Source organism: Nicotiana tomentosiformis, chromosome 9 (genome assembly GCF_000390325.3).
Source record: "Nicotiana tomentosiformis chromosome 9, ASM39032v3, whole genome shotgun sequence".
Taxonomy (NCBI): Eukaryota; Viridiplantae; Streptophyta; class Magnoliopsida; order Solanales; family Solanaceae; genus Nicotiana; species Nicotiana tomentosiformis.
The window spans coordinates 81,676,863-81,685,365 of NC_090820.1; the positions used below are offsets into that span (position 1 = coordinate 81,676,863).

At 36.6% G+C, this 8,503-nt stretch overlaps 1 non-coding gene across 1 annotated transcript; it reads left to right on the forward strand.

The window, feature by feature from the left end:
• The first annotated feature begins 7,649 nt into the window (after positions 1 to 7,649).
• On the forward strand, positions 7,650 to 7,756 carry LOC117279623 (small nucleolar RNA R71). Its single transcript, XR_004510034.1, has one exon. It is a non-coding gene; the product is annotated as a small nucleolar RNA R71 (small nucleolar RNA).
• Positions 7,757 to 8,503: the final 747 nt, after the last annotated feature.

An 8,503-nucleotide genomic window follows, 5' to 3' on the forward strand; every position in this document is an offset into this window, starting at 1 on the left:
TATTGTTGCAAGGCAGAAGAATTAGCCAAACGAAACAATAGTAACGGTCTGAACACGATGGAAAGGATTTGACAAATCTGTAGGCTGAGCTAGGTTTTGGGTTGACCAAGAAAATTAAAGTACAAATATCTCCTTTTATGTACTCATTATAGCTTCTTTTCGGAGCAATTGTACATACGATTTAATTTATCTTTTAATTTTCACCTTTATAGTTCGACACAAATGTCTATATATGGTGGTGAGGATAGAGGATGTTAATGTACGTAAATTATTTTATTTGTTATACATGAAATCAGCACAGAGAAAGCATTATATTGCATGATCCTACTTAACACGATAATCTTCTTCATTTTGGCCTTTGGTCCGATTGAGAATTTAGATATCGAAAATTATGAGTCAAGAAAATGAGTTCTGAAATATATATTTAATATTTTTATAATTCTTTTTTGCAAATATACATAGGATTCGACTTTGAATATAGTACATACTCATCCACACTTAAAGTTTACACTACATACATATCCCATACTTGCATTTCTTGATTTGGTATAATATTGTAAATTTTGCTGAACTCGCTAACTCATTATTGGATCCGTCGCTGCTTTTGGTATGTATTGTCGCCAGGAGATTTGAAATGTCTCAATTTAAACAAACGTTGCGACTTAGTGACGAGTCTTGTATGATGGATGTTAGAACCTGGAATTTGAAACTCTTGGCCGTTGTGAAGGTTTGAAAAAATACAGTTCTTCATCCAAATACCAGTTTTAGACTTTTAAGAAGAAACAAGAACAACCAATTGACTTTTCGCCTGACCATGATCTTGAGATTGTGACAGGAAGTTAACATTTCAATAATTCAAGGCTGTTCTAGGTACAATGGAAGGAAAACTCCACAATACAGACAAACTAGCAAGAAAAGAAAAACACAAGAGAGAGAAGGTCGAAGTCTTATAAAAGTAGTTCTTTTGGATTTTGGTAGTATGCTTTAATGTGAATTAATAAGGTATACTTCTGTACAAAATGGGCATTGACTTTATAAAGCTTATATAAACATATTAATTTCATGATGTGAAACAATGTAAATGTTGACTTTGTTGATCCCCAAAGCCAAAGGTCTCCTAATTGATTTAATGAAGGTGGTGAATTATTTTCTTGACAATTTGACCTTGATGCAAGCTTTTATTGTTTGTCTTTTCTTGTTGAAATTCTCATTTGGACTTTCGCTGTCTCTTTAGGTAGTTGTATATCAAGTAGGTTATCCCAAACTCAAAGGATGTAAGGTCATGAATGAAATTTCTTTATCCTTAATTAGAAATTTTGGGTTCAAGTCTCGAGAATTGAATTATTTCTATTAAGAAGTGTTTTTCATTTTAATTGGTCTTGTACGACGCGAATCCGAATTAGTCGGATCAATTGGCATTAAATACCGGATGATTATACACAAAAATAGATATATTAAGTAGGTTACGGGGGAAAAGATTACATATTTACTGGTGGGTGGAAAGGTGGGGACTGTTTCAGGTCTCAATTGGATTTGTTTTAAGTGTGAGTCAAATTGTAAGCCAACTGTATATATAAGGAGAGTTGACAAAATGTGAGTTGTCACGGAGATTGAGTGAGCAGTCTTAGTTCGCTCTGTGATTTTGTAGGATACATTACAGGCCACCAATACTGATTAAAGCTCATTACGAAGCTTTATCCAATACTATAGTTGCACCAAACCAATTATATATCCAAGCAATAAAGCTTTGCTGTGGCAAACAACAAGCTGGAAATGATTTGATTTGCATTTGTATGCATTTATAGATAAGTTTAAATGTTGGCTAAGATAAAATGATAAGATGTCTTCTGAATATATATATATTAGATAGGGTCTATCTGAATGGATTTAGCTTCCTTTCTGTCCATGATCTCTCCATTTCCGCAAGTTGGACCGTGTATTGCTTACATCTGTCCTCTTAATAATCCAATGGACCAGAATTTTGCTATTAACCAAGTTACTCTCTCTTATCCCATTTTCTTCTCTTTCCTCCCAAGAATAATCCTTCATCTCCCATATCTTTAGGGGGAAATAGCATAATAACATATTCTAACTTTAATAGTTTAAAACTTCAAATCCCGGCAAAGAGTACAATTTGACTCGAAAATCCCATCAAGCTCATAGATGGAGACTGGAAGCTCTCTTTTCTCTCTCAATATAAGTCTAGGCAGATGTAGTGTGCTAGTTATGGGTTGAACTCATAACTTTTGATGTGGAGTAAAAATTTATGTACAAAAATTTATTAAAATTATAAAAATAGGAGATATGAACCCATAACTTAAAAAACATAATGGGTTCATGTCACGCCCCGTCCTGGGGGAGCGCGACCAACGCTCAACCAAGATACCCCAGTCAAGCAAGCCTACTAGATGCTTTCTACCCGACCTTACCCATGAATAAAGTGAAGATGTATTCCATCAATTAGACAATGAGAATATTACATGAACAATATCAATTTCATTACCATTAGAACTTCATTCAAAGTTTTCCAAAATATTTCATTACACATTCTTAGCTTAGAGGTGGAAACATGTGATACAAATTACAACATTTCTAGTTTGACTTTTCCAACACCAATATACAACTCACACTATGTCTACGGAGCCTATAACAGATACAAAAGAGTACTATGATAGTGCCGACAACAAGGCCCTGGCTATACCTCAAAACATTATACATAAGGAACAAAAGATACAAGACCCCAAAATGAAGTGGGGCTCACCAAGTCGGTGGGGAAGAGGGTGTACCACTATCACTGATCGGTCCCGCCTGCTGTGGAACTACCTGCATCCATCAAAAATACAGCAGCCCTGGCAAAAGGGACGTTAATACATATGGAATAGTACTAGTATGTGATACTAAACACCCTCTCAATAGAACGAGTAACAATACAATGAGAAAGAGCATGGAATCAATGAGAGCCTCAAAAAATATAACAATGTCAAGTTAAGAGAAAGGTAAATTTCAAGTAAATAACAATGTTTTAGGTTGGGAGATCTTTAGTACCGATACACCACTGTGTTTTTAGCACGAAGTCCGATCTCGGCCCGACTGCTAAGCCGTCTCACCTAGAGACATCCAATCACAACACCATTATGTGCGCGACATGGAGTCCGATCGGCTAAGCCGTCTCACCACAATGTCGTGTGGGTCGACATCACATTCCGCTAGCAAACATCTCATCCCAATTAAGGCGAATAATCTCATCATATCAATCTCATCCTAAGTAAGGGGAATAATCTCATAACATTCATTATATAAAGTAATTAAAACTCATTTAATAATATTTCATACATCTTTTCATTTCGTTGGCACTAGTGGCCACAAGTGTAATTTTGTTCTTGGCACGTCGGCCATTTTTCATATTTCATACTCACTCCTTTCACTTTCAAATATCATTATGAATTATCAACAATACGGGCATTTATAATAAAGATTTGAAGTTAATATACGAGCAATAAGACTCTTAAGCACATTGAATTGTCCTCCAAAACTTGTCATAGTAACTTGCAATTGAAATCATAATATTTGAATACACAAACCATACTTGAACACATTTTCGAAGGATAACATAATGTGATAGGAGCATTTGAAGCACATATTGAACATATATCTTTCAACACAAAACTTATTCGGAATAGTCAAATTTATAAGGAATAACTCGGAACATGAGAAATAAGAACTTGGCCCATCAAACTTGAGGCTTATGAGAACATCGTGGGATTCAATTCTAAGAGAGAAGTTTAGCCAACATATCTCGTTTTGAGCTTTCCTTAAATTACTACAATGTTCTAGAAATCCTTGCAACTTCAAATAATTTAGAGACATAACAAAATTGAACCATAATTAGGAATATATTTATGGGTTCATCTCATTTAAGCATTTCATCAAACAGTAGGCAGGCATATTGACGCTCGTAAAATACACACTTAAATTCTTCTCGCTAATCAAATATAGTATAGTATAATATCGTATTCACATGGATTGGATTTTAACAGTATTCTCGTAGTTTCTAGTTTGATCGCTATCCAAGATGATCAACAATTGAGAAGTATATGATTTCTAAGTAAAATTACTAAGAGTCTAGAGCTATTGACTAATGACAATCGAAATAAAGATAAGCAATGAAGTTATCAGTGGGAGAAAATAGGGGTTGATAGGATAAGTGCAAGATAATTATTTGGGATCTAACTCTAGGTAATTCACTTCTAATATTCAAGTGAGTCTCTCGAATTCACTCAATTATTAGTTCAAACGTTCAGCAAAAACTCCTCTCTCGATTAAGTCTTAACCTCACAAGATGAACCAATTTAAGCACATGCAAATATACAAGAATGCGTAGTGGATTGGTCTTTAGGAGAACCTCTCTCGATTATTCTCCTAACTAGGTTTAATCAATGATTCAACTAGCCTCTTTCAATTACTAAGAAGAATTAATGAACTCAATCAACAATATAATGCAAAGATATCACAAGTTATACCTCTCTCGATTACATGAACAAGTGAATATAGATGCAACGGTTAAATCATCCAAAATCGCTTCAATATATAAGACGTACCATAGGCTGGCCCGTAGTGTACTACTATACTAATTGAGCTCATTCAGTCAAGGATCAAGTAGGACTTTCATTGATTGTAATGTAGGCTGCGGGATAGATATGATACATTTAGATATAAGAGTGACTACACCTCCCTAAGCACTTTAATACATACATTTTATTGTTCAAATACATCAATATACATCAACTCAAAACCAAAACTTATGTCAAACCAAAACTCCACCTTCACATCAATATACATCAACTCCCTACTTCTTTAAGCACAAATACATCAAGAGTCACCACTATCAAGGAATATTTTGCACAATGATACAACTATTTTTTTTTTCCGATTTACGTGGCTCTTACTTTTTCAAAACAATTCACCTTTTTCCTATTTCAATAGTTCCACTCAAAAGCCAAACCAACCACTCCACACTTCAACCTTTACCAACTTCAAGTGCTCACGAGAGGTAAAAAGGTTCAAATAGATGGTCAATTCAAACAAATGAGTAAAACTTGTAATGTGGTTGCCAAAGAAACAAGATTATAGGCTCAAAGGAGTTAACTAAGATACATAACAATTAGGTGGGTAAACATATATCTGGCTCAACAAAGAAATGCCTATATCACTTCCAAGATTGAACAAAACTACTATTTCGCTTTGCAAACACACGGGGCAAGTTCTAGACATCAAATGCAATGCACAGAATAACACAAAACCTCACACCCACATGGCACATAACTCACTCAGGATCGGACTCATCAAGACACTCTAGTCAAAGCAGTTAAGCAAAGTTAAGATCATACAATTTAAGGTACTTATACAAGAGTCAAAAACTGAGCCTAAGCGTCACACTAAAGCACTCACTATTCTCAAGGTATAATAAAGTCAAGAGACATTGCCTTCAATTCAAATTACAGCACAAGGTTTCCTACTCCCAACAAAATTAAAAACTAACTACACCCGGTTCAAACAAAACCCTTGAAAAAGAACCGCGGCACAAAGAAAAATCAAGGGGGAATTATTACACTACCTAACAAAAGGAAATCTTGTTTTCTTTTTCCTTCCAACTTTAATCCCTCAAGAAACCTGTCGATTGATATACATCATCGGGAAAAATCAAAAAATTTAAATTTTTTATGTTTCTTTCAATTTTTTCTCTATCTTTAACTACTACAACAACAAAAATAAAACTAATATACATACATACAACATATCCACCACTCCACACTTTAAGTTGTGGCATGTCCCCATGACACACAATTAAAAGCATAAGGTAAAGGAAACTTCCCTAAACATCTAGTCGGGGTCTGAGTTAAGGTCGGCCTCCATTCCTCGCCTTCGAACTAATGTGCACATCCATGCAGACAACTTCTTCTCAGCCTTCTTGGAGTACACCCCACACTTATCTTTCTCACTCACCGCAACTTTCTCTTTTGAGCCCTTTACTTTCCACTCAATACTCGCAGCTGGTTTTTCTTTTTGTGCCCCCTTTTCTATATCCATCTTAAAAGTCACAGTCTCCTCACCCACTCTAAGCATGAGTTTTCTCTCATGTATATCTAATATCGCTCTGCCCGCTGCTAAGAATGGTCATCCTAAGATGAGGGGGACCTCCTTGTTTTCCTCCATATTCACCACTATAAAATCCACAGGAAATACGAACTTATCTACCCGAACTAACACATCTTCTACTATCCCCTCGGGTATCAGAGTCGTTTGGTCTGCCAGCTGCAAAGATATTTGTGCAGACCTTATCTCTCTGATCTCTTTCTCTAGTTTCCTGTAAATAGATAGAGGCATTAGATTAATTAAGGCACCAAAATCACATAAAGACTTATCAAAACTAATAGAGCCTAAAGAGAAAGGTATAGTAAAACTCCCTAGATCTCCACACTTCTGTGGGAGTTTAGTTTGCAATATTACGCTGCAATGCTCTGTGAGATTGACCACTAAGGTCTCCTTTATCTTCCTTTTCTTTGTTAGGATCTCCTTCAAGAATCTAGCATAAGACGATATTTGTGAGAGCACTTATGTGAATAGTAAGTTTACATGAACTTGTTTCAGCATATCCATAAATCTCTCAAATTGCTTGTCTAGCTTTTCTCAATATAGCTTTTGGGGGAAAGGTAGCGCCAACATATGCCTGCTCTCCTCATGTTACTCCCTTCTCGATTTTTCTTCCTTCTTCTTTTTCTCATCTTTTATTTGGCCCTTATTCTTTTTATCAACATCACTTTTCAGTTGCTCCCTACTTTAATTTTCAAGTATCACATCATTTTGGATCGGGGTGTGATCTTTCAACACTTGCCCACTTCTTAGAGTTACAACATTCACCATTTCTTTGGGATTCCTCTCAGTATCAGCGGGGAGAGTTCCTGGAGCACTCGCAGATAATATTGTTGCAATCTGTCCCACTTATCTCTCCAGGTTCCGAAAAGATGTGCCCAACTCCTTGATAGCTACTCCATGGGCGTCCAACCTCTTATCTGTCTTGATAATGAAGGCTTCATTAGATCCTCTAGACCAGGGTGAATGGGCTGTTGGGGATGAAATTTTTGCCTTTGCTGATTTTGTTATGCTGGAGTTCCTTGTCCCTGGGGTCTAGAGTTATTTTGTTGCCAAGCATTCGCAGTACCTCCAGGTGAACTCCATGAAAAATCGGGGTGCCTCTGACCAATTTCATTGAAATTGTAGTTTCCCATAACATTCACTTCCTCCATTGAGGCTTGACACTCATGAGTAGGGTGTCCTCTTCCACATATATCACAAGCTGTGTGAGGCTCACTTTGTATTGTAGCCAAGGTTAACTTCCTTATTTCTTTATCCATAGCATCAAGCTGTTACTGCACCGATGTATTAGAATCAACTTTGTGAACACCAGTTGATCTTCTTCTTTCAGCACTCTCAAAGGGCCACTGATTTGCATCTTTAGATAACTCATCAAGAATTGTAACTATCTCCTCTGGAGTCTTCTTCATCAACGGGATCCAGCTGCATTGCTCAATATTCTACACGAAACCGGTGTCAATCCATCCCAAAAGTCCTGGAGTTGCATCCAGAGTTCAATTCCGCTATGTTGACACTTTCGAACAATCTCCTTAAACCTCTTCCATGCTTCAAAAACAGTTTCAGTCTCTTTCTGGCATAAGTTATGAATTTCTCTTCTAAACTTGTCTGTCTTAGTTGAGGAGAAATATTTATCAAGGAATTTTCTGGTCATCTCCTCCCATGTTCTAATCGAACCTGTGGGTAAGCTTTGAAGCCACTGCTTTGCATCATCTTTGAGTATGAAGGGGAATGTCCTCAAGTACACTGCATCTCTTGACACACCATTGTATTGAAAGGTTTTCATAATCTCCTCGAAGTCCATCAGATGTGTATTTGGATCTTCGTTTGGCTTCCCTCTGAAGACACATCAGTTCTGAAGGGTTTGAAGCAACCCTTGCTTCAACTCGAAATTGTTAGCTGTAATTAAAGATGGTCTAACACTTGATAATATGCAAACTCCCAGGCATGGAAGCTATATTTGCAAACTAGTCTGCACCCAAGGGTTGATTTTGAGCAATTCTCCTACCCCTCTCTTCTTCGTAGATAATATGTGCATCTCTAATAGCTGCTTCCTCAACATCCTGTGCAGCTTGTTCTCTTTGTTGTGCTACTTCTCTCGCAGCCAAATCTACATTATCCTCACCGTTCCATCCATAAGTTCTTTGGTTGAGGATTGCCCAACCTTTTCTGATATCTCGGTGAGATTTCTTTTCCTCCTCAGTTGTCACAGTTATTTTTCAATTTCTGGCTCGTATGGTAGCACTTCTTTAGCAAAATCTCGAGTCATGCACCAATCTAAACCTGTAGCCTACGCACAGTCATAGAATACCAACCATAAAAAGAGAAAAATAAAATTAACTAAAACGAAAAA